This window comes from Cyprinus carpio, chromosome B7, assembly GCF_018340385.1.
Source record: "Cyprinus carpio isolate SPL01 chromosome B7, ASM1834038v1, whole genome shotgun sequence".
Lineage (NCBI taxonomy): Eukaryota > Metazoa > Chordata > Actinopteri > Cypriniformes > Cyprinidae > Cyprinus > Cyprinus carpio.
Window position 1 is genome coordinate 35359606 of NC_056603.1, and position 27644 is coordinate 35387249.

A 27644-nucleotide genomic window follows, 5' to 3' on the forward strand; every position below is an offset into this window, starting at 1 on the left:
GGATTCGGAATGATAATCAAAATGTAGATGGAGTCAATCAACACCCCAAAGCTTGACTGTAATTATTACCTCTTCATCGGTTGACATTTTATTCCATAATGTTACAGTTTTGATGCTGTTTCATGTCAGATGATCATGTTAGATTACATGTGTTAGTATCTGTTGTTTCTTTTTTTCTTCTTCACTTGTTTTTTTTTTTTTGAAAATTCTTTGCAGAAGATGTGAACTAGCCCTCTACCATATAATAATGAAAACACAGATTCTAGGAGTACAGCTCAAATATATTTCAACTTTTTGTAGGTATAAGTCAAGCATACTTAAATGTCATTTTAAGTATATTTCTGATGAGTACATAAAGCCCATTTCTGAGAAGTACATAAAAAGTAAACTAAAAGCATACTTTCCTATTTTTTAGTTTAAAAGAAGTATACTAATAGCACACTTGAATAAACTTCTTTTTCATAAGGGAAGCCCGCACTGGGCCTGTTTAGGTTTGGTGTGGGCTGGCCCTAGCCCACTGCGCCCGCAAAAAGCCAGCATTGGCCCTGCAAAAGGACATGTTTGCAGGGGTTTAACAAAGAAAATTTACCTGTTTTTCAATAGCTGTTATATTATGTCCTAGTATGTTCTTAACATGGAAAAGCATCAAACATGGTCAATTTATAAAATATAATTTAGTCATTGTCTTGTTGATCCACAATTTGTATATCTTAAGTAAGGAATAACTGATAACAGGCTATTGGATTATTAGAAAAATAATGCACACCCAAAGTGGTGATGCGTTACACCTCGGGTGTGTATTATTTTCTATTATTTTTAGACCTAGTAATGGAGGATTGAGCCGTTGATAGCAGACTATAATGCAGCTAATAACTAAGTTATGAGAGAGAGAGAGAGAGTGAGAGAGAGTCTGTGTGTCTCTCAAAAGTGTTTGGCAGCAGCGTCCCTACTAATAGTGAAACTTTAAGTTAATTTCTCGTACAGCGCCCTTACCTCGTTTGTGAGAAATGTCATGTAAGTTAGCCTTTAAGTTGCTAAACTATTTTACTGATAAAATTGTCAGAATAGCGCTTACAATGTTACCGCCTGTCTTATGTTTCTCTGTGTTCATCTGTAAGGGAGAGAGAGCAAGAGATATGGAGTACGTAGGCTACTTTACGTACATAATAAATCGTAATTTTGTCATTTTTATCCTATTGCTTAAGCTAATATATTTATGTGTTTGGGCTGCATTGTTGTGGGTTTGGTTATTTTGCTGATGTAAGACCTTTAAAATAACCACTAATCTATAATAGAGAACTTTATTTATATTTAGATCAGTGGAAATAAATAAAATCATTTGGCGAAGTGAACTCTAATGCGGTCAAGACCTTCCTGGAACTACATTCGCTGTGCGTTTCCCTGAAAATAATTCGTGGAACATTTATAAATGTAAGCTTTTGTTATATCATGATGTTTCTTTTCATTATCAACCTGGAATTCACTTCTGTCACATATGGGTCACTGAAGTTGCACAGTTTAATTGAGTGTGCTTGAATGTGTTTAATGGGTGTTTTATCAGAAACTGCTTTTAAGTCTAAGTGTTGTAGGGTAAAATTAGGGTATAGAACCTGAAAGTACTTCTTTCAGAAAAAGATTGCAGTAAACATTGTCCCTAAAGAAGACTGAAAACATAAAGGTTGAAATAACAGCTGTCAATAGAAAGCACATATTGGTTTTAAAGAACCATTCCGTTAACAAATTGAACTTTACAAAAAATAAATAAATAAAATAAAATAAAATAAATAAAACATTTTCAGGTGTGCTGTGGCCAACAGCAGGCATGTGCCTTAGCAGAAGCAGTGTCATAATAATAATACTAATACTAATACTACTACTACTAATAAAAGGTTTGAGGTAATGTTTCTTTCCACAGTGACAACAAATTTACCTTCATAACAAACATGCTTTTGTTAAATGAAAATGCCATGTTAGAGGTTTTTTATTTTTATTTTTTTATAAATTAGTTTTAGTTGTATGTTTAATTTCACATAAGCATTGTTTCAAAACACATTATCATTTTGATGTAATGAGAACATTTGGCTTAATCACCAAAACAAAGCAGAGTGAACTTCTTTCAATTTAGTTATTATAATAAATAATCAGTAACTTATGCAACTGTTTGAAATAGTATGTTTCCAGTGTATTATCATAAGGTGCAGTGAATATATGACAAAGCTATGGCATTATGTGCTAGAATATAGCATGCTGATAAAACACTAATTTTCGCACTGTGCCATATGACTATAATCATCTGAGATACAATGCCTCTAGGTTTAAGACCCATATTAAGGCCTTACGAAGGGAAACTTAAAAAGAAACTGAACATTATTTAAAACATTATTAATATAGATTCAGGGCAAATGGCCCTGAGCATATTCACGAGATTGATGTCCGGTTCGTGAATAAATTGTTCTTTTGAACCAGTTCTTTTCAGTGAACTGGATGGACCAGTTCACCAAATTGGACTGAACCAGTTTGTGGCTGAACCAGTTTGTGACTTAAATCAGCACAGATCAAAAAGTTACTCAGTCAGAACTCACTGAGTTGGGATATGCCCAACGGTCACTCCAACTCAAGCAAATATACATGCATATATAATCATATGATGCAGATTTTTGCCAACTCATTCAGCCCTCCAGTGAATAAAGTGAAAATTCATTAGAATATCAGTAGACTATCTGCTTAATATCTGCTAAAACTTTATTTTGATGGTTCCCCAACAGACATTCTAATGATTATAATAAATCTTGCAAGTACATGTCAACTTATTCTACTAATTTTAACCCTAGAAGTTTACTCATACTCTACTAATGCTCTAATGAGAGTTAGTTGACGTAGTTAGAAAGTTAAATTCAGTAGATTTTTTTTTTATGATTTCTTATGGTTTACGTTAAAAAGTTAATTAAGAGTTTAATTACTTTAAATGCTTTGAACATGTAAAACTTCCACATTTCACATCATTATTGGGTACTTTAATAATATAATTGCATATATGTGATGTAATTGCATAAACAATCAGGTGAATTATTTATTTGAAACAATTCATTGAAACAAACTATCGATTACAAGTAATACTGATTAAACTATTGATTACAAGTAATACTGATGTAAATAATATGTAGTTTTTTTTTTCACAGACTGATTATTTCACTTCATAAGATCCCATAATATCCCCCATAATATATCTGAACTCCTAAAGTGACAGTAGCCATGAATTTGCAATTTATGAATCACCAAGGAGCATGGTTTCAGCTAAAAAACTTATTTACTGTTCTTCTTGGATAGCCTATGGGTAAATTAACAGCAAATTTTCATTTTTGGGTAAACTATTCCTTCACATTTTCACATCAATCTATACTCAATAACCCAAAACCAAACTTGTGATAACTTTGCAGATTTATAAAAATAAAAATAAAACATTAAAATGACATCCAGGTCATGCATATTCAGATCCCTTGCTAAGAGGCTTAAGATTTACCTCAGGTTGTCAGATGTAGGGTACAAACATACATTTAGGTCCATTATTTGGACACAGGCACAATTTTTTTTATTTTAGCTGCTGACCAAAACATATTCAAGTTACATGAATTATATAATTATATATAATTATATAAAAAATAAAATTTATTATATAATTAATATGGTGTAAAAAAATGCACACTCTGAGATTTAATTTGAGGGTATTCTCATCATAATTGGAGAAAATGTTAATGAATTACAGCTCTTTAAAGGTGCAGTAGGAGATCTTGAAAAATGCTAACTTTATCCTGATAGCTCTGAAGCATATGTCCCACCCTCCCTGCAAATCGCCATCCAAAGCCACGCCCCCTGACATATATACGCACACCGACCAGATGGCCAGAGACAATATTACTACAATACATCATGTGTCATTCACCATTGAGAAAACTTTATAGTACTACAATACCTGTAAGGAAGGTCAGGTTGTTGATGTTTGACTGCCATTCTCGCTCTGTATAGTGTATGTGAACGTGCTGATGACTATCCTGTCTGCGCGAATAGGGTGTGCAGAGGTATGCAAATACTTTCTACATCATTTAAGCAGGTAAAAGTTCTGGGGTTGATTCTAAGTGTGCCATTTGCATTTGGAAGCTGTTGCTGTGAACCAACAAACAACAGAAGCAGCTGAAAGAATTCTGAAGTGTATAGGGATATACTCTCTGCCCAGATTCAGCCAAATGCAGCAAAGTTTATTGGGTGGCGCTTCATAGTACAAATAGACGATGACCCAAAACATAGAGCAAAAGCAACCCAGGAGTTTTTGAAGGTAAAAAAAATTTTTAAAAAATGGAATATTCTGCAATGGCCACGTCAATCTACTGATTTCAACCCGACTGAGCATGCATTTTACTTGCTGACGACTGTGTATAAAAATAGTTTTTTTATGGTATATTTTTGTTTAACCCCTTGAATTAAAGCTTAAAGTCTGCAGTTCAGTTTCATCTTGATTGTTTTATTTTTAATTCTGGTCTGGTGACATACAGAGTCAAAATTATGAAGACTGTGTCAGTGTCCAAATCTATATGGACCTACAGTAACTGTAGATGCTGGTGTCTTCTTTGAAGATTGCAACAACTAAACATGTCAGTTATAATACAGATGATGGAGGCAGTGGAAAGTTAGACTAGGGCAAACCTGGAAGAATAAGAGGGTGGAATCGTAGATACACATATAAACTAATCTAACACATAAATGCATACACACTCACACATTTGCAAGATGCAGAAAGAGTGAAGTCTTGATCCAGAGAAGGATACCATCCTGATGAGTGTGAGACATTTTTTTTAATTTTTTTTACTTGCATTAGTTTGTGTTATTGTGTTATATCATATTGTGTAACAATATGATATAAAAGTAATATGGGTGTTTACACCAGGGGTGTGGACTCGAGTCACATGAAAATTTGATGACTTGTGACTCGACTCAACATAATTAAAGAAGACTTGAGACTCGACTTAGACAGCAATGACTGTAGACTTACTTGTGACTTGCAAAACAATGACTTGGTCCCACCTCTGGTTTACACTATAACACTGTGTTAGAGTCCAAGAATGTTTAGACCAAAACGTTTACTGTGAAATATTCTGTTTATGAATATATGAAGAGTTTGGTTCCAAAACACTATAAATCCATTTTGATTAATTTGCTTAATTTGAAAATGTGTTTTCTTTACCAAGAAAGTGGCAAGATGAAAACCACTATTTTCTGTTTCAAACTTTTACATAGCATCTTTAGGTTATAATAACATTAAAAACTCAAATCCAGATTTTGATATTCAAAGATTTATTATAAAAACTGATTTTTAATTTTTTTCCACAAAATGCAGTAAATCCACTGAATCAATATAAAAGTTATTTTTCATTTTGAAACTGACAAATTTCACAACAAAGTATGTTGATCTACATAGGACAGCCTCTGAACTTGGTCAATACTAACCTTATTAAAAGCTTACGTTTCTTCCCCACCACAGAAACCACCACAGGTTCATCAATGCCGTCAAAATTATTCATTTATTTAAGAGCTACACGATAAATCACATGCAATTGTCATGCACATCTTGTCAGTAAAGCCGGTTTTGTGATTAGTATTAATCTGCATCATGTGCTTTCAGATGGAGCTGCATTTAATACACAGAGCTGTAGATCACTGACAAGCTATGCAATATTGCATTCATAATTGAAGGCAATTCATCTGCGATTATGAACGCGATATTGCATAGCTTGTCAGTTACTTTTTACAATGTGTGGAATGGTGCGCTGTGATTGGTTGAGTGGATGTTTCACATTCTGCAGAGAAGGGAGACTGGTGTTTGTCACTTTTGTAAAGATAGGGAGAAAACATCACAGAATAACACAGCGGATATCGCATTTTGTGTAAAATTAAAAATGTACTTTTCAGTACTGACCAGACACAATGATGATTTTTGTAAAAATGACATTTATCACGTTTTGGAACCAAACTCTTCATATGTAGATGTTCATACTGTGCTTAACAATAATAATTTAGTTTCTCAGACTTAAAAGTTTATTATTATTATTATTATTATTATTATTGTATAATACATACAACATCATGTTTTTTAATAGTTATTAGTGGGCAATATTAGTGATTTCTAATGTAATAATATAGTTGCTTCTGATATCCTGATAGTTTACTTGTGTGAACAGTTGAACAGGATCTGTTTTCAAGAATGGCACAAATGTGCATGACTGTTTAAGTGTCTGTGTTTAGATCAGTGTGCTCAATAATGTGTCTTTGACCTTCACTGTATATATTTTGAATATTTTGTGTTGGAAAAAAAATACTAATAATCAAAAACCTCATTATTTTAATCTCCTCATATTCTTTCTTACTTGCTTCACAGTCACAGTCACACTGATGGCCCATTAGAGGAAGGCCCTTTGTCTCTCAGGTGTGACTCACTAAATATTCATGGTCATTGTTACTTCCTCGCATATGGCCTTTTTAACACAAAACATGTCTTTCAAAAGCTATATCAATATATTGTTTTCTGCGAAAAAGTGAGCAGGATGATTTTCACATCATTTTGTTGCAAAAACTCTAGCCTACCATTTCCATTTCTCAAAAGTCTTGTGAACAAATGTTCTGTATGTGTTCTATGGCCTTATTTCAGTTACTTTAGTTTTTCCACTAATCACAAATAAACGTTGTTTTCTCAAAAACACAAATATGTACATTCATGTTGCTTACATATTATTGTAGCCCAGTTTGTGCTGAATACAGTGTAATCAGACTTTATGCACTAATATGTTTTTAAGATACTGAAAAAAGTCAGGGCATGTCAAAACTTGGCCCCCAAACCCCCTCAGACCCCAGAGGGTTAACGTTAGGTTCTTTTGCTACTGGCAGGTTAAGTTCATTTATTCAATTTAGCTTTGTACATTCAATGTAGTTTGGTTCAATCTGGAAATTGTTGGTCTAATTTTTTTTTATTTGATGATTGAATTCTGAGGTTTCTGAATTATGAGACCTATCTTGCATGGAGCTCTCTGGCTTCCATTCAGTTTCGAGTGGCTTGCGGATATTAGGTGTGGTGAGTCAATCCTAATATCAGACCCTTGACCCTAATAGGGTGGTTAGGTGTCTCATCTACTAAAGAAAGAGGTAAAGGAAAGGAATAGGTAAAAAAAACAAAAAACAAAGCAACTCTAGGTTTTCCTAGCATGGCTTACAAATACTATTGAGCAGCTAGAGTGTCAGATATCATAATGTAGTGAGAGATGTTCTACCTATTGTGAGGATAGTTGTTGCAAATGTTATCTCCTATGTTGAATTCCTCTTGTGATGCTTTCTGGTTGTGACAGACTTTCTGACCTTCTGTGCTTTTCTGTGGTTGCTGTCCTGCAAACATGAGTTCATTTGGTGGTTTCTTGATGAGCTCAGGATTTTCATCAGTGGTTGGCCATGAGAAACTCCATTGTTCTGGGTTGTCATAGTACAGGTGGTTGTCATCTCTGATACAGTGATATACCATGTGATCATCTGTCTTCCGTTTCGTCCCTAGTCATAATAGGCTTGCTCGACTTCATGAGGCGCTGCAAAGATCAGCTGCCGCCTGACAAAAGCAATGCATTCTGGTTAGAACATCTGTCCCTACTTTGATCGGCGCTGCAGCTTAGGTCAGGTGCTGCAATTGCTCAAAATCGGCCCCGAGAGCCTTGATGACGACACACTTTATTCTAATTGGTTAGATTCTGTGATGACAAGCACGAGGTGTGTTGCTTGTTTATTTTAACAATTCAATTCCAATAACGCTCACAAATCTGTTTTTATAACAGTAAAAGCTTTTTTAGTGTAGTCGCACTGTTATTTTCATCAAAAAGACTGATAAAAGCATATACCCCCATATTGGTATTTAATAGCCTATATGTTTATATGCTGAACTTTATTATTGAACAGATGACACTATATTAAGCATTATATAGAAAGTGTTTCTGTTGATCATTAAAATGTTTCTGTGTATTTGACAAATATTGCATTTAATTCACTTCATCAGTGACAGAGTATGCAAACACTGTGAGAACTTCACTACCAGGAGCAGAAAGTGTCCGGCCTGACGTCTCGCTTTTAATTCTGCCCCGACTGCAAGCGGCTAGTCTTGCCAACCGATGGCAGGCTAGTATAGTTTATCTCGAACAAGCCTAATGACAATGACTCACCATAGTGCTTATACAGGTTTAGGTTACAACTCTTTCAGTTGTCTCATGTCTTCTAATGGTAAATGTCTTGTTCTTGGGCATACTCAGCTTGCTTGTCCGAGTAGTTCTGAGGAGGGTTTTGTCATTGGTTACCCACGCGAGTTGCTTTTAGATGAGTCAGTCGATGTCACGCCTGTCTTTTTATGTTCATATTTTCATGTCTTATTTTGTAGTTTAGTCCTGTTTCCTGGTTAGTCATGTGGTTCCCTTACCCTGTCATGTGCTTCTGCCATGTGGTCCTTTTGTTCATGTGTCACGCTTTCAAAAGGTGTGTTCGACTGTAAGCACGGCTACAGACGGCAGTCAACGAGTGTAGCCGCTTGCAGTCAGGGGCGGAGTTGAAAAAAGAAACTTAAACCCTGACACATACTAATCCAATTAAATACAATAACTCTCAAATACAAAACTCTGTCACAGATGAAGTGAATTAAATGCAATATTTGTCAAATACACAGACATTTCAGAAACGTTTTCATGGGCAACAGAAACACTTTTTATATACTGCGTAATACAGCGCCATCTTTTCAAGAATAAAGTTCAACATAATCATATACTCTTTAAATACTAATAAAGTGGGGGTATAAATGCTTTTATCAGTGTTGTATGATAAACGTGACTCAATATAACAGTGCAACTACAGTAAAAAAAAAAAAGCTTTTACCGTTCTAAAAACACAGATTTCTGGCCATTATTGGAACTGAAAAGGTTAGAATAAACCCGAAACACACATGATCATTGTCATGGTGTGAATCTGGCCAGTCGTGAAACAGCTGTGTCGTCATCAGCGCTCCTGCAGTCGCTCTGGAGAAACTGCGGCAGCTGAGTCAGCCGGCTGCTCTCGAAATGCTCTTGCGGTACTCTGATGCCACACATGACAATCACGTAGCGTCGGTGCCATCTTAAGTCAGACAAAATTTCTAACTGGCATGCACTGCTTCAAGTCAGAATTTGATCAATCTGCACAGCACTGCATTTAACTGAATGCACCTATTGGTTTATTATCTGGCCTTGTGGTTTTTTGTGCTACTTCATGATTGGTTGCTTTAGTCATGTGCCTTGTTTCCCATTGGTTGGTTTATGTTATGTGACCCTCTTTTTTTGGTATTTATAGCCCTCATGTTGCCATTGTCTCTCGTTGAGTATTATGCCTGTAACCTCTGTTGGTGAGTTCTTGGTTTTGTATATGTCAAGTCTGCTCATGCTTTGTCTGTTCATGAGAAGTCAAGTCTTTTTTTATTGTTTGATCCCTTTTCAATAAATGCTGCATTTTGGTTCTCACTGTGCTTGCCTCCAATGGACTCCATTACAGTCGACTGGATGTCAAGATATGTTTCCAGGTGATCTTATCAATTTATTTATTTTTTTATTTTTATTTTTTTTGAGAAGTGTGACTGGATGCTTTGTAACCTTTCTTTGAGGCTGTCTTCTGTTTGTTGTAGGCCTTGTGTGTTAGGTCTGTTTGTTGTCTGCCACTGTTCCATGGCCCAGGTCCGCCATTGTTCCACTGTCTGCCTCTGCTCCACGGCCCAGGCCCACCACTGTTCTGTGATTCTGATCCTGTTCCCCTCCATGGGCCTGGCCCTCCATCTCTCCCCCTGTTCAGCCTTCGCTCTACCACCCTCCTGTGCTTGTTGGGTATTGGGTTTTGTTTGGGTGTCTGGAGCCGCCCTTAGAGGGGGGATATGTAACGTGGGTTTTGTTCCTTATTCATTGTTTTCTTATCTTTTATTTTGATATTTTACTTACCTTGTCATGGTTCCTACCTATTCTTGTGATTGTCTTAACCTCATGTTATCCTGCTATTGGTTCTTTGGTTCATGTGTCATGTTCTCATCGGTTGTCTTAGTCATGTGTCCTGTCTCTCATTGGTTGGTTCTTGTCATGTGACCTGTATTGTTTGCTATAAATAGCCCTCATGTATTGATGTTGTAACCTACAGTTGGTGAGTCAAGTCTGTTCATGCCAAATCAAGTCTGTTCATGTCAAGTCTCTGTTTGGATTGTTTGTATTTTGGATTACTTTGGAATAAAGCTGCACTTGGGTTTATCTTAAAAAAAAAAAAAAAATCTTAAACAAGCCTTCAGTGGACTGTTTGTTACATAAATGAAATGAAAGAAATTAGGAAAGAAATTATTAATAGTGCCATCAGTCAATAAATTAACTAATTAATCACACATTTTTCTGAAATTATTCGTTATTAATCTCTCTTAACATTAAAGTTTTTAAATATACTTTGATATTTTTGTAATTTCACATTCAATCTTCAAATGAATGTAGAAAAAACATAAAGACATTTGTTATAACTGAAGGACAAGTATCACTGATACCAATACTTCAGATTTTTCTAGGAAATAATTTTTCCTAATATTTAACGATTGACAAATAAACTGCCTGATCCAACAAAAACACATTAACTAAACAAAAATACAAACAAAATAAACGAAAATAATAGGAAAACTGGCACTATCTTCTTTAATACATTACAAATGTTGCCCCCATCAAATTGAAAAAGGTTTGAGAAAAACGTACTGCGCCATGGTACAACAGTAATACCCATTATTTCTACAAAGAAATGGAGTTAATTGGTTAACAGATGTTCAGGAGCAGGGCCACGCCCCAAACGATCACCTGACTTCCAGAAACCTCCATATATTGGGCCACCTCATACCGTACTGTTTGTTTCTTTCTCTCAAACCCACCCTTCCCTCCCTTTCTCATCCATTCAGCCAACTTTATCCCGCATTCTCTTTCTTTCAGGTTGTATCGGGGGGGTCCTAATTGTCTAGCCTAAATTTATGATAGAGACAGTACCCCCACCCTGGGTCTCTCTGAGCTATCAATTCTAGATGCCCTGATCAACCTGACCATCATCCCATTCCCTCTACCCCTTCGTCCTCTTTCTACTCTTCCCCAACACTCTGTTCAACTAACTGTTTAATAGCTTGTTTGTGGCATGGTCCTAGCTAGTGAACCTAATAATCTTGAGTGCAAATGGAGAAAAACTAACTTGAAGTTTTTAGAATTGTATGGAAAAACAGTACATCCATCTATAGACAGGCTCTAAAAGCTGCTATGGCTGAGCATATCCTCAAACTCATAGAAAATAACCAAAACAATCCAAGGTTTTTATTTAGCACAGTGGCTAGGTTAACAAATAACTAGGCACCAACAGATCTAAATATTCCCTCACAGTTTAATAGTTATGACTTTATGAATTTCTTAACTGATAAAATAGATAACATAAGAAATACAATAACAAATATAGATTCTACAGTGTCTAATACATCAGCTTCATTCATCACACCCAAAGATAAACTGCAGTGCTTTACAACTATAGGACAGAAAGAGCTAAATAAACGTATCACTGCACCTAAACCAACAACATGTTTATTAGATCTAGTACCCACTAAATTACTGAAAGAGTTGTTACCTGTAGTAGAAAAAACGCTTCTCATTATTATTAACTAATCATTGTCTTTAGGTCACGTTCCAAAACCATTCAAGCTGGCAGTTATTAAAGGGATACTCCACCCCAAAATGAAAATTTTGTCATTAATCAATTACTCCCATGTCGTTCCAAGCCTGTAAAAGCTTAGTTTGTCTTCGGAACACAATTTAAGATATTTTGGATGAAAACCTGGAGGCTTTTGACTGTCCCACAGAGTACCAAGTTAAATACACTGTCAAGGTCCAGAAAAGTATGAAAAGTATTGTCAGAATAGTACATCTGCCATCAGTGGTTCAACCATAACATTATGAAGCAAAGAGAATTATTTTTATATGCGAATAAAACAAAAATAATGACTTTATTTAACAGTTTGTCTCCTCTGTGTCTCTGCACATCACCGTAGCACCATTTTGGAGAATATGAGCTGAACGCAGGCAGCTTACGCTCCTCTATGTCAGCCGCACCACAAGGATGCACTGTTTACTTTCAAATCAAAGTGTAAATAAACATAGAAACATATCCTGACAATGTTCGGGGTTCAGACACACTCTCTCTGTTTAAATCTAGATTAAAGACACATCTCTTTGGCCAAGCATTCAAATAATGCATCTCATTATCTTGTACTGTTATATCTGATCAAAAGCACATTATTATTCTTTAGCTTGGGTTAAACGAATCAATTTTGCTTGGTTGAAACAGCAGCTACACTAATTATGTATCTGTTTCTATGTTTCTGCCACAGGATGTAACTAGAATTTACACAAGCTTCATTCTGGATCTAGAACACCTGAGAAGAGATGATGCCAACCCCTCAGAGGACCTCAGATGATGCCAACCATTAAACAACATACAGAACTACCAAATTTTGCTATAAGTTTGATTGCTTCATATAATAATTGCTGTTAATAGTGTTCATCGTCTGTTTGATTATGTCTTTAATTGATTTTCCATACATTTCTGCCATATGTAACTGCCATCATTAACCGACAGTCAACACTGATAAGCTACTACTAAATAGTGTTGTCAGAAATATTGATATTTCAATAAATATCGATACTGAAATATCTGCATGGTACCAATACTTACTAATTTCCCGAAGTATTGATACACCGATACTAGCTGAGCTGTCACTTTTTGACACAACCCTCTGGAGTCGATTAACGCGTACACGTGACACAATTGCGCCTGTCTGGATCTCATCGATTGGTTAAATAGCAAAAAGTTGAAGTGAATATAAAGATATTTAGTGCTGCAACCCCGCGAAAAGGCTTTGGTTGATAAAGAACACAGCAGTTTTGCTATCTGGAAAGATAAGAAGCAATACATGAATCGAATCTGTAAAGGGTGTACTTTTTTTTGTATACAGACATAATAACAACAAAAGGTTGTGCACTTATAATTTAGCAGAAACACAGACAAGGACAGCTGTCTGCAGCTATTTAAAGTCTGCGCTGATCTTCAGATACAAATGCGTCATTTTTTTGAACTGTAACTCCGTGAATACTCAACGAAGAGACCTAGTATTGAGATATCTATAGAAAGCCTTGACATGTCTACCGTAATTCTTAAAGTTAACATAATCTGACTGAGGAATCTGACAAACAAATACTTTAACTGTGATCAAATGTAATTAACATATGAAAACAAAAAATATGTCCTTAAATTATGCACGTCTCACTTCATGTATCTCCAGTAAGCATTGCGACCACGCCCCGCGCGTTAGCGCGCGTTGGATTGGTGATTCATATGTTTCCAGCATGAAGCGCGTTCGGCTTTTAATGTATTAACACAACAGAAGACAAACAATGCGAGATTGTTCTTCAATATTTTTTTTTTGGTATTTTACTGTTTGCTTCGCGGATCATGAGAGGAGTAAGACATAATTCACCCCAAAAAGATGTGATGTGGTTTTAGGAGTACATGTATTAGATTTGGTTCATTTCCTCAGATTAAAAATGAATGAAGCACTTTTCATTGTTTAGCAGAGATCATAAACATGAGTAAGTCTCACCTTTATTTATATAGCGCTTTATACTTGTAAAGTTTCAAAGCAACGTGTAAACATTTACTAGTTGGACTTTTTGTCAAAATGACTTTTTCCAAACTATAATTCCTGATTGAATTCAGTATATGTCAATGCAGAAATATTCAGTTTAAAGTATCTGTGCAATAACAATAACAAGTCACTATACCATTCAAAAGCTTGATGTAAATAAGCAACAATGTAACAAAAAATGGTAACTGTAACAAAGTGTAACATTATCATTAGCTTTTGTTCTTTTAAATTTATCCCCCCTAAAAAACCTGAAAAAAAATGTTCTCAGTTTGGCATCTCTTTAGCATCAAAATTAATATGATAATAATAATAATAATAATAATAACAATAATAATAATAACTACCATGATGTAATTTATTTGAATAACAATAACACAGAACTGTAACTGCAACTGCCTGAAACAGAATGATCCTTGAAGAGTCCACATTGTGGGACTGGAGTTATGAAATGGTGCAAAAAATTCAGTTTGAAAGTCAGCTTTGATTGTTCTTATAAACTGTTTAAGAAATGCACTCACAAGTGAAAGATTCAATATTACAGTTGTGGGATAATTAAATATATTCTAAAACCAAGTCTACAAAAAAAACCCCCATAAAATTAAGACCAGCGTGACAGTGTCCAAAAAACACATTCTTTCTTGTAAAAGCTCTTCCCTCTCTGTTACACAGCTGACTGAATGGCTGTTTGTTGGCAGTTCATTATGCAGGCTAAAACCAGCTTCTCCAGTTGTGAATTCATGATAGTTGAAACGCTAACCAGCATATAGTAGCCAAAACCACTTTAAAACCAATTAAAAGCATTGTTTTAGCCTGATTAAAGTCAATATATTTGTTTTGTTTGTAAGTGAGTAAACAAGATGATTTTCACATCATTTAGAAAAAAAAAACAAAAATGACTAGGCTACAAGCTCCACTTCTCAAAAAAAGCATTCCTGGGAACCAGCATTTTAGCATATATGTGTTTTATTGCCTTATTCAAGTGATTTAAAAAAATTTTAGTTTTTCACTAACCACGCATAACATTTTTTTTCTCAAAAACACAACCAACTACATAAACACAGCTAAAATACAACAATATCCAATACGTACTGCAGATGAGAGGCCGTTAGACTTTCAGCCATTTAGATATTTATAAGAAACTGAAAAAAGCACAAATGTCAGGGCATGACAAAACTTCTCCAGGCCCCAAAAATACCCTTAGACTCCAGAGGGTTAAAGCTCTAGGAGGAGATACTGAAGAATTTGGTATTACTTGAGTCATTAGTGGGTTACCATGGCCTTCACTTTAGAATTACAATACAATACATTATGCATTACTCATATTAATTATGAACCTGTATACAGTAGTTATAAAGTAGTTCTTTGGGATGTATGAAAAAAATAGTAGTACTGATTAGCTAATAGTGAACTACCACATTCGACTAAGAACTATTACTTACTAATTCATTAATCAGAGTCGTGTGAGATACTGGTAGTTCTTGTCAGATACTAGTAATTACTGGAGTGCTAATATTGCATTACTCATGTGTTCTTGTTCAGTTATTCATTAATGATGGAACATTATTCTAAAGTGTATATACAGATTATATACACAATACACTATATATATATATATATATATATATATATATATATATATATATATATATATATATATATATATATATAATTTTTTTTTTTTTTTTTTTTACTTATATATATGTTTCAGATGGGCAGTTCCTTAAGATAATTTGCTGGAGGCTGCGATTGGTTCTCCTCCTCACCTGACCCAGATATAAGGGCTGCCCCAAACACTCAATCTCTGCCATGATTGTGCCATCATGTGTGACTCTCCCCACATTCCATTCGGAAGGGCTCATCCCTATGCCCTAATCCATTCAAAGGCTTTAACTTCTGGAGTGAGAGATTATGCGCAAAGGGTCATGGGAGCCTGAAGTGCCCATCAGTTGTACCCTTCGAGCACTTCAGTTTGGAAAGACCCTTCAATATGGCGGCCATGATTGTTTCACTCCGAAATGCCCTTCAGAGGGCGATATATCCTGTTTGGAATGCACCGTCTGTTGTTTGTCCTTGTGCCTTGACGTTGTCTAGTGATGGGAGAAATGAAGCTTTTCGAAGAATTGAATCAGTTGAACCAATTGCTTCGAAAAATGGTTCGATGTTTTAAAGCACTTGAAACAGCATATGCTGGTGACACCTGCTGGTGAAAACGTTGTAAAACCATCAAGAACTAAGACCAAACATATAAAACAACTAGAAATGTTTTTTTGGCAATACCATTTTTTTAAATAAATAATAAACACTTAAATACTATTAAATATTAGTGTTTGTGTTATGTGTTTTAAGTATAATCAAACCCTTAACACACAATGAACTAAATTAATTATTAAATGAATGAATTTATGTTATTATTTAATAAATTGTTTTCATTAGAGTTGTCTATAAAAACCAGCAGCCAGGAGTAGTGTTATCAGTCAGGAGAAGGAGGTGGATTTAATTCTATCGTAAGCTAATTGTGTTATTTTTAAGGTATGATGTGATTTGTAGGTTGAAAGTACTGAATGTTTTTACACATTTTTTAAATTATATAGCCATGCGTTAAAGGGAAGTTATCTTTTGTTTAAGCCACAACATCTGGGCCTGAATTCTTTATTTTTTATAGTAAAATTTCGTGGGATTTCATGTCACATTATTAACTGGGCAACCAGAAATGGTTCTTAGGTTCACTTTGAGATCAACACCCCCTAGTGGTGAACCATCGGAGTTTCGTTTGATACGTTTCATACACATGCCGAAACACTGATTCGAAACAAAAGAATCGCAAATGTTTCGACGCTTCGTGAAGCAGTGTATCGAATGCGCCCATCACTACCATCGTCGTTCTTTTAAGTCTTTGAGTGTCTTACCAGAGAGACAGTGTGTGTGTCCTTAAGATTGAGTGCTTAAGATTGTGAGTGTGATTGTAATCCTGTGATAGTATTCTTGTTTCCATTCTTTGATATTCCTTGTTAACTTGACCCATGCCTGATTGACTACAATTTTGGATTCCAATTGTGAATTGTTGGCTGTTAACTTTTATATATCTTTTTAAAATATTTTGTAAATAAGTTTTGGCAAGTTGAGGGATGTAGGGGGTCAGACGCCATTTTATTTTGAAACCATTTTTCACATTGTTTTTGGTTTAGGGAGTCAGGTAAGTTGTAACTGTATTTTTGTTTTCCTTAATTTTGATTTAGAAAGGGTAGAGTGTTAAAAACAAAGATCATTTTCATTTTTTTTTCCTTGTCTGCCCCTGACGCTAAACCTTAACTTGTAAATAAATTCTCTCTGGTATTGAGACTCTCTTCCTTTTCCTGTTACGGCTGACCCCTAGCAGTTGTAACAGAAATTGGGGGCTTGTCTTAAAAAGGAGTTTTTTTTTCTCCAAAAAACAGTTGTGTGTTAGTGAAATAAAAACTCATGAAATTTGCTTTGTATGTTTTTGTTTGGATAGTGGTTTTCACTTTAAAGGGGAAGGAATTTGGTATGTCTTCAATTTGAATTGGAAAAGTTTGCAGTTCAGCCTACTGCTGAACAATTGGATATTTGTTGCAAAGATGATCTGTTTTCAATGGCTGAATTATTTTTGCTGATTTATTAATTATTTACAGTTCCTAGTTGTGCAGTGAAGTGAGAAATCAAGGATGTGATCTATAAGCATTTGGTGGAGCGTGGAGTTTTGCCGGAGGTGAGTGAAGCGGATGTTGCAGACTAGTTGCCAGTTTCCATGGGTAAAGGGACGGAGCATCCCAAACCTGAGGAGATGGCCAGCATAGATCCCATCGAACTCCCTTCTCTGAGCAATCTTCAGTTGGCAATCAAACTAAAAGAGTTAGAGTGGGAGTTGAGCAGGCAACAATATCAAAGTCAGCTGCTGCATGCTCACACAGTTGAGCTTGAAACTAAATGAGCAATCAAGGTCAAAGAGTTGGAGCTTGAGCTCAAAACTAAATCACCTGTTCACCCCTCAGCTGCTGATTCGCCTGGTGTGAGCGTGTCTGTGTTGTCACCCATTAATGCTTCCACTCCAAGTCCCACTCCCGCATCTCAACATAACCCCCAAGTAAGTTAATCTAAATTTGATATCAGTCACCAAATTGCACTAGTACCACTGTACCGCCGCAAACAAGGTAGATGCATTTGAACAGTTTAAAGAGTTATTACTGTTGGAGGAGTTTAAGAATTGTTTACCAGAGAAAAATGTTTTACTTAAATGAGCAGAAAGTGTCATCTATTTCTGAGGCTTCAGTTCTTTCTGATGAATTTGTACTTGCGCACAGAGTAGTGCTTTCACCCACAAAGCGTAATTTCCCTGATCAAGTTCGTAGTTCTAAGGATGCCACAGTAGTACCTAGGAACATTTTGAGTGCAGACAGTAGTGAGAACTGTGAATGCTTTTATTGTCATGAGGTTGGGCACCTCGTAGAAAATTGTTCCATGTTGAAATGCAAAGTTAGTAGAAAACCAAATCCTTCGAAAAGTGTTGCGCTGATTGAAAGACAGGTTTTGTCACCTGAGTGAAATGTGTCTCTGAATTCAGAGGTTGAGTCTACATTTGAACCCTTCATTTGTGACAGTGTAGTATAACTGAGTGAAGCCGAGTCTGAGGTGAAGCATATTCGCATCCTCCGTGATACTGGCGCTGCCTAATCATTTATCCTACAAAATGTGTTGTCTGAACAGTCAAGCTGTGGTTCCCATGTGCTGGTGCAAGGTATTGATCTCACAGTAGTTAAAGTTCCTTTACACCAAGTGTTTCTTCGTTCTGGGATTATTTCAGGGAATGTTAAACTGGCAGTCCGAGCTCAGTTACCTGTTAAAGGTGTGTCGCTCATTCTTGGGAATGATCTGGCAGGTGATAAAGTTTTTTTGTCTGCCCGAGGTTGTGCACGACGGTGAAGTGCTGCAGGAAGAGTTTCCTGATGTGTTTGGCACATGCATTGTGACCCGAGCTCAAGTTAACAAATTTAGTGATACTCTGGATCTGTCTGATTTGTTTCTGTGTGCTGACAATTCTGTTTATGCAAAGACAGATGTTGGTACAGTTTTTGTCAGAGCATCCAGTGGCATACTATTTTGAGGATACTTACCTGGCAGGGGAGACACCATGATCAAGAAGGCGGTTCACCCAGGGCGAGGCTCGTCCATTGCACTCCGGCTGTGCTGACCCCTGCGAATCCCCAAATGTGGAAATCTCAACTGCATAATTTATGGTAGTGGAGGACTGCATTTGCGCTCTCCCCTGAAAGTGCTGGTTAAACAAAGCAGATGGGTTTTCTCTCCTGATCTTTTATACAAAGCATTTGTTCTAGCTTTCTGGGGGAAGTCATGGCCTAACAGTTAGAGTGTTGGACTTGCAATCCAAGGGTTGTGAGTTCGAGTCTCGGGCCGGCAGGAATTGTAGGTGGGAGGAGTGAATGTACAGTGCTCTCTCCACCTTCAATACCACGACTGAGGTGCCCTTGAGCAAGGCACCGAACCCCCAACTGCTCCCCGGGTGCTGCAGTATGGCTGCCCACTGCTCTGGGTGTGTGTTCACAGTGTGTGTGTGTGTGTGTGTGTGTGTGTGTGTGTGTGTGTGTGTGTTCACTGCTGTGTGTGTGCACTTTGGATAGGTTATAAGCAGAGCACGAATTCAGAGTATGGGTCACCATACTTGGCTGTATGTCAAGTCACTTTCACTTTTCATTTTCAGGATGATGTATTGATGCGTAAGTGGTCTCCATTTTACGCCAAGTATGACTTGATCACTGTTTTCCAAGTTGCTGTCCTGAAACCTTACAGAGATCAGGTACTGAGTGTTGCGCATGATCATGAGCTTTCTGGCCATGTTGGCATTCATAAAACTTATGATCATATGATGAACATCAGGTATCCAGTGCATACCACCCTCAGTCGCAAGGCGCTATCAAACGTTTTCCTCAAACCCTGAAGTCGATACTCTTTTGCGTGGAACATTTGCAGCATTTGTTATTTGCAGTATGTAATACCACTCAAGCATCCCTTGGATTTAGTCCCTCCGAGTTAATTTTAAACTACCTATGTCTTGGATTATATCAGTGCATTTTGGGAACGCTTGCATACAGTGTGGAACTAACAAGCTGTAAAGGAGTTGTACTGACGTCATTATTTCATGAAGTCAGTTTTAATAAATAAGGTTATTAGAGGGGGATGTCCTTTATCAGGACAACTCTATTCTTAAGCAGTTGAACACTTATTTTGTCAATAAAGAAAAAAACGTTAAAGGTTTTAAAAAGTTAAAGGTTTTGATCATGGGTCTACCACATGGTGCCAGGGACTTAGTCACAGTTGCCTGCTCCCACTCACACCAGATCCCTGTCACCTGATTACTGATCACCCGCAACTGCACCCACCAATCAAGTCAGCTACAAAACACTCTCACCACGTTTGTCAGTATCTGGTCTACCATTCACCACCCTGAACTGTTACCAGACTCAGTGTGCTCTAACCTGTGTATGTTTGCCTTCAGAACTCTAGACGATCCTTCTGTGTTTCTCCCTCGTTGTACTCCCTGTTCCCTGGTTCCCATCTCTGACGATCCTGCTACCAAGTACCATTATCCACCATCAGTTAAGACCCATTGAACTGTTGCTATGGCCTAGATTCTCACCTGCCATTAACTCTGCCATCAAGCCTGTCAATAACACATCCTGCCATTTCACTTACCTGCAGTCTCTGGCTCGATTTGTGACAAATGGGTTATTGTTATTGGTTACCCTTGATTGGTTTCCCAGGTGTGCCTTGTTATTTTGTTTCCATTTTAGCCTTTTAATGTAAGAATAAAAACCTTAATCTAAAAAATGCAGGGTTATTTTTTTTTTTAACCCAGATTCTGGGTTCAGTCTGTTAGGTCATTTTACTGGGTTATTTTCAATATTTTTTACCCAGGTGCTAGGTGTTTTTCTGCACTCTAAAAAATGCTATGCAACTTTTCAACCCAAATGCTGGATTCAGCTTGTTGGGTCATCTTATTGAGTTATATATATATATATATATATTGTTTTTACACAGGTGCTGCGTATTTATTTATTTATTTATTTATTTATTTATTTTCTGTAGCTCAGCTGCTGGGTCATTTTCACTGTCATACCTACCCAGTGCTGGGTCAGTGTTTGGTAAAATGTGCTAAACCATTTAAAACTGGATTGTCAATGGTCATGGTCATTTTGTGTTCTGTCCTGAGAGAAAAGTTGACTGATGGGAAATTTACTGAATGAAATTAAGGTTTGTTTTATATTATATTCCTGCCAAATTATTACTGTGTAAATAAGAAAATGTTTGTAGTTTCACCAGTGGCGTATCAAGTCAGCCCTGGGCCCATATGCAAAAAACTGCACGCCCCCCAAAAATGTTATGGGCTCTAACTTGGTTAACTTAACTTATTGGTGATTCACAAGTTTTGTGCTTTGTTACTTTTACTGTAACACAAAGTCTCAGCCTTCTGTCAATTTTAAGATAAAATACAAATAATAAATGTGTTTTTTGCTCTTTTATTTGTAGTGAAATAACTATATTCGCCTCAGTTCAAGTGGCATGTGAATCAATGATATTTTTTCTCTTTAATATTTGCAGCACAAAATAAACATGAATACATTTTTGAATGCATATTGAAAAAAAAAATTCTGAACAATTTAATATAAACGTAGGACTCATGAAATCGATCAATTAGAGTTTAAAAAAAAATGTCAATAAGCCTACTTTTTATATTGCTCTTTTTCGTGTTAAATGTGAAGATGATGCCACAAGCTTTTTTTTATTATTATTATTACTATTTTTTTTTTTTGTGTGTGTCTGAGTATAGGTATAATTTTTACATTAACTTCACGCAATATAACATGATTTTCTTATCATAATTTTGACTTTAATCTTAAAATATTATGACATTAAACTTATTTAGTTAGTTATTTTGAGACTATTTGTACTGCATGCAAACACAGTCTTGGCACAGAAAACACATTATATATTTATTTATCATGTCAGTGAGCCAAGTATTTGCTGAGTTTCTGTTCAGTTTTTGTGAAGCGTTCCTGCTCAAGATTGAGACTGCAAAAAGCCACCCTGCTTGTTTTCTTTTTTTTACAAAAGCACAATGTTTTGTTGATTTTGTGAGTGCACACAAATAAAAGTAGACACGTTGCAGTTACAAATGATGTCTTACCTTTATGAGTCAAAATTATGGTGTATTTTAAGTTTCCACTCTTATTAAGAAAAAAAATGCAAGTGATCACACTGGTGCCTCCATGTCCTTCAAAGCACACTTCAGCATCCAGTCTTTGCACAAACGATTTGGTATTTATCACACATTTATCTTAATTATATATATATATATATATATATATATATATATATATATATATATATATATATATATATATATATATATACAGTACAGACCAAAAGTTTGGAAACATTACTATTTTTAAATGTTTTTGAAAGAAGTTTCTTCTGCTCATCAAGCCTGCATTTATTTGATCAAAAATACCAAAAAAAACAGTAATATTATGAAATATTATTACAACTTAAAATAATAGTTTTCTATTTGAAAATACTTAAAAAACTAATTTATTCCTGTGATGCAAAGCTGAATTTTCAGCATCATTACTCCAGCCTTCAGTGTCACATGTAACATCCAGTCTATCACATGATCATTTAGAAATCATTCTAATATTCTGATTTATTATGAGTGTTGGAAACAGTTCTGCTGTCTAATATATCTGATGAATAAAAGGTTCAAAAGAACTGCATTTATTCAAAATAAAAAAAAAATTCTAATAATATATATTCTAATAATATATTTTCTTTATTATCACTTTTTATCAATTGAACACATCCTTGCTAAAAGTATTGATTTTATTTAAAAAAAGAAAGAAAAAAAATTACTGACCCCAAATTACTGACCAGTAGTGTATATTGTTATTACAAAATATTTATATTTTAAAAACATAGCTCCTTTTTTTTTTTATTTTTTTTTTTACTTTTTATTCATCAAAGTATCCTAAAAAAAGTATCACATGTTCTGAAAAAATATTAAACAGCAGAACTGTTTCCAACTTTGATAATGAATCATCATATTAGAATAATTTCTAAAGGATCATGTGATAATGATCCTAAAAATTCAGCTTTGCATCACAGAAATAAATGATAAATTAAAGTATAATAAATTTAAAAACAATTATTTTAAATTGTAATAATATATCACAATATTACTGTTTTTTCTGTATTTTTGATCAAATAAATGCAGGCTTGATGAGTAGAAGAAACTTCTTTCAAAAACATTAAAAATAGTAATGTTTCCAAACTTTTGGTCTGTACTGTATATATAGTGAAATGCATGAAGTTTTTATGTCTCAAATAGTGTTAGCCTAAATGGATCAAACATATGCTCAACTCACTGTCTGGGGCTGGCTGCTTGGTATTTTAAAAAACAAAAACTTTAATTTAACAAACATTAAATTTTCAAATTATATTTCTAAATTAACTTAAGAAATGAAATTAAATATAACCACTTTGCCATTAAAAACCAAAACAGAATTATTTTAATGGCTTCAACTGCAGCTGTGTAATGGGGAAGAGAGAGAGAGAGTCAAAAGACATGGGCTAAGGTCAGACTCAGGCAGAGAATTCAGATAATTTCAAAATTGTAATATTTGTATAGCGCTAAAAATAAAATTAAAATTAAAGATTCTACATTATAGTTAGTAATAGCTTATCGTGATGTCCATTATAGCAAAATTTGGTAGTTTTGTATGTTGTCTGAGGGTTGGCATCATCTAAGGTCTTTTGAGGGGTTGGCATCATCTCTTCTCAGGTGTTCTGTCATCTCAGGTCTTGGTAAGGGCTGGATCCAGACTGAAGCTTGTGTAATTCCTAGTTACCACAGGATGCCAATCCTGTGGCAGAAACAGAGCAGGAAATAGAAAAAAAAATTATCATAGATGCTGTTCCAACTAAGCAAAAAATGTGTTCAACCCAAGCAAAAGAATGAAAATGTGCATTTGATCAGATGTAACTGAAGTACAAGGTTAAGAGATATATTATGTGAAAACTTGGCTAAAGAGATTAGTCTTTAATCTAGTTTTAAACAGAGAGAGTGTGTCTGAACCCTGACCATTATCATGAAGGCTATTCCAGAGTTTGGGAGTTTAGGGGACTTTGCTATCCTAGGAACTTACAAGAGTCCAGAGTTTTGCGACCTTAGGGAACAGGATGGATTTTAGCGTGATAAAAGACTAGTTAGGTACACAGGAGCTCAACCATTTAGGGCCTTAAAAGTGAGTAGTTATATTCTGTAATTGATACGGAACGTAACAGGTAGCCAGTGCAGAGAATGTAACTTTGGGTAATATGATCATATTTTCTTGACCTGGGAAGGACTCAAGCCACTGCATTTTGGACTACCTATAGCTTGTTTATTGAAGATGCAGGACAAACACCTAGCAGTGCATTACAATATTCCAGTCTAGAGGTCATGAATGCATGAACCAGCTTTTCTGCATCAGAAACAGGTAGCATGTTCCGTAACTTGGCAATGTTTCTAAGATGGAAGAATACTGTTTTTGTAACATGGGAAATATGATTTTCAAAAGAAAAGTTGCTGTCTAATATAACACCCAAATGTTTTGACTGTAAAGGAAGTAACAAATTGTAATCTAATAGATTCTGTGAACTGTTTTTAGTCCAATAAGTAATATCTCTGTCTTATCCGAATTTAATAGGAGAAGATTATTGGTTTTGGTATTGCTTTTACATTTCTAACACACTCTGTTAGCTTAGATAATTTAGAATTTTCATCTGGTCTTATTGAAATATATAGCTGAGTATCATCAGCATAACAATGGAAACTAATCCTGTATTTTCTAATAATATTACCAAGGGGCAACATGTATACTGAAAATAACAGAGGGCCTAGGAAAGATCCTTGTGGCAATCCATACCTTACTGGATTTAATTGAGATGATTCCCGTTTTAATAGACAAAGTGATAGCGATCGGAAAGGTATGATCTAACCCATCTTAAAGCTTTCCGTTGAATACCCGTATAGTTTTGTATTCGATCTATGAGTATGTCATGATCTATAGTGTTGAATGCAGCAAGGTCTAGTAAAAATAGCAATGAGATGCAGCCTTTGTCTGATCTGAAGAAGCAAGTCATTTGTAATTTTAACAAGTGCAGTTTCTGTGCTATGATGGGACCTGAAACCTGACTGAAAATCTTCATAGATATCTTTTTTTATTGTTATTTTTATTATTTATTTATTTTTGCAGGAAGGGAATATTTAGTTTGGTTAATGCCTGATTATTTGTAAATCTAGCCACTATGCTAAATAAAAGCCTTGGATTGTTTTGGTTATTTTCTATGAGTTTGCATATATGCTCAGCCCTGGCAGTTTTTAGAGCTTGTCTATAAAGTAAAAAAAGAAAGTGCCCCACTCTAATTGCTGGTGTGGAGGGAGATGTGCCACACTGTGACTGGATCTTGGTGGAGGAACATTAACAAATTTTCAGAACTATCAGATAAGATGCCAAGACAACTGCCAGACACCTCTAGCAGGACAGGAAGGGAGACCTTCTTCACCCGTGACCACCAATAGAGGAGTTCTCATTGGACTACGGGTTGACCCTCACCATCACAACCAATCCTAAGGTTTAGGAAATGACTCCCATAAAAATTCCTCCAGATCTCTGGATGCAATAGCAGTGGCCGAAACAAAGAAAGGCCACAAAGATCTATGCAAATACATTCATACCCATTTTTGGAGACCTTAAATGGATGCAAACTGCAAGGGATTCACTTCATCCTCAGATGAAGTACAGTTTATGTTGATGGCCACTGACTGTTAACAACAATTCACTGAAGCAGGCCTATTAACATTTAAGGGTATGACTAAGTCATAGTTCAAGAGTTTCCTATCATGTTTTTGTGCCTCATGATTCTGATAACAGGGGCCTTCAACAGTTTGAAAGAGGTTTGGTAAATAAATATTGCATGGGTGAAATGTTAGAGACACTGTTTAACTTTGTACTCCACTGTATGCAAATTAGTTCCACATTAGGGCGGGCAGGGCAACACCATGGCCACCTCGGACACAAGTGGCCAATCACATTCCTGGAATGGAGAGGCACCAGATTCCAATCTCCTCCTCATCAGAAAGGGATAAAAGTATCCTTCCAACAGACGCTCCCCATTCTGAGTCTTTTTTCCGGAGAGACTGTAACGGATACCTGGTCTGTGTTTCCAACCTGTGTGGAAGGAGGCAATAACAGATACACTGTTCTGAGTCTTTTGTCCAGAGAGACACTAACAGAAACACCAAAGGTCTGAGTCTCCAGTACACCCAGAGACTTTCTGGGATTCTGGCCTGTTGAGGAAAGAGACTTCAAGACAGCTAATGTTCAACTCAGCTCCTGAGTAAACCTTCCTTATCACATTTGGCATACTTCAGTTGCATAGGACCCAGCAGTGATGGACCCTGTCTGACTCTTGCCGCTCTGAAAGCAGCACAGCCCAGTCTGCAAAGGACCTCCACAGTGGCAGACACTGCCTGAAACACATGGCTCCGCAACAATGCAGCCAGGCTGCAAAAGACCCAGTGAAGACCCATCTGACCAAGCTGCCTGGTCCATGCTCTAAGGACCCCCTGTGGCACAACAGAAGTTCAGCATCTTCCAGGTCAGCACATTGACAGCTACCGGAACGCAACTCTGTGCCCTTACCACTGCAAGCAGTCTGCATCACCAGTTGAAGAGGTCTCTATTGCCGGACTGATCACCCATCTGTGGAATGTAATTATAAACTTACCAAACCCCTTTCCTAAAGACCTTGGCTTAATTTATACCTGCAGCCTATGTTTTTCTAACCTGTTTAGATAACATTTACTTGGGGTCAACATTACAAATAATAGCTATATTATTTGTTCAGAGATAAATAAGCAGTTATTTATTGTTAATTCCACCAGAGTCATTAAGTGGTTCCCATAAACAACATTACCATAGAAATCTCTTCAATTGCTACATTCAGCTAAACAGCATTGTATTTTCCCATTCGGTGTTCACTCTGTTTATTTGTTTCTACAATTTATTTGGTATCTTCCTTCATATTTAGTTGTCTATTATTATCTATTAGCAGTGCATATTCATTTATTGGTATCATCACTAATTGTTGTATTTACTCTTGTATATTTATTGTCAATAAATTTAATTAATCTTATTACAGTTGTGTCTCCTTTGTGTTTATGATTCAAGGCTCTGCTAGCTATCTAAACCACCAATCTTTCAGATAAATTAGTTAGCACCTTGAGTGACGTGTGACCCAAAAATCACTTACTACATGATGTTTTATTAACAAGGTTCGGGAGGAGCACGATCAGAAAATCAACCAATTTGGCACAGGTGCAACTCGTTTACCTAACCATCTTAACTAGCACAATACGTATATATAAATGCAGCCTAGTTTCCCCTATCCTGCAACAGTTTTCTGGCATTCGGTTTTGCTCCTTTGGCCTTAATATCACAGACTCAATTTTTTCCGTACAAAGACGAGACCTATTCTGGGGATTTTTTGTATCCTCCGTCGCAACCTGCAGGCCCTAGGCTCACTCCTTTTCCACCAGTCACTGCCGCCGAGCACCAGGCTGCATCGCAGCCGCACGCTCTCCACAACGCCGAGGCTGAACCTCGCCTCAACCGGCGAGACTTCCAACTTCTTCCCTGACATCCCCATATCATTCAGCCATGCAAATATATTATCCGATCGGAAAGTGGATAGTGTTTAAGCCTGAAGCACTGATTCATTCAGACAA

The 27644-nt window shown here is 36.1% G+C and overlaps 1 long non-coding RNA gene and 1 other non-coding gene across 2 annotated transcripts; both read left to right on the top strand.

Moving 5' to 3' along the window:
* The first annotated feature begins 9400 nt into the window (after positions 1-9400).
* Positions 9401-10236, top strand: LOC122137871. Its single transcript, XR_006155106.1, has 3 exons — positions 9401-9445; positions 9592-9619; positions 9722-10236. It is a non-coding gene; the product is annotated as an uncharacterized LOC122137871 (long non-coding RNA).
* An 8671-nt stretch (positions 10237-18907) lies between these two features.
* LOC122138086 lies at positions 18908-19070 on the top strand. The gene has a single exon (XR_006155298.1). It is a non-coding gene; the product is annotated as a U1 spliceosomal RNA (small nuclear RNA).
* The last annotated feature ends 8574 nt before the right edge of the window (positions 19071-27644 follow it).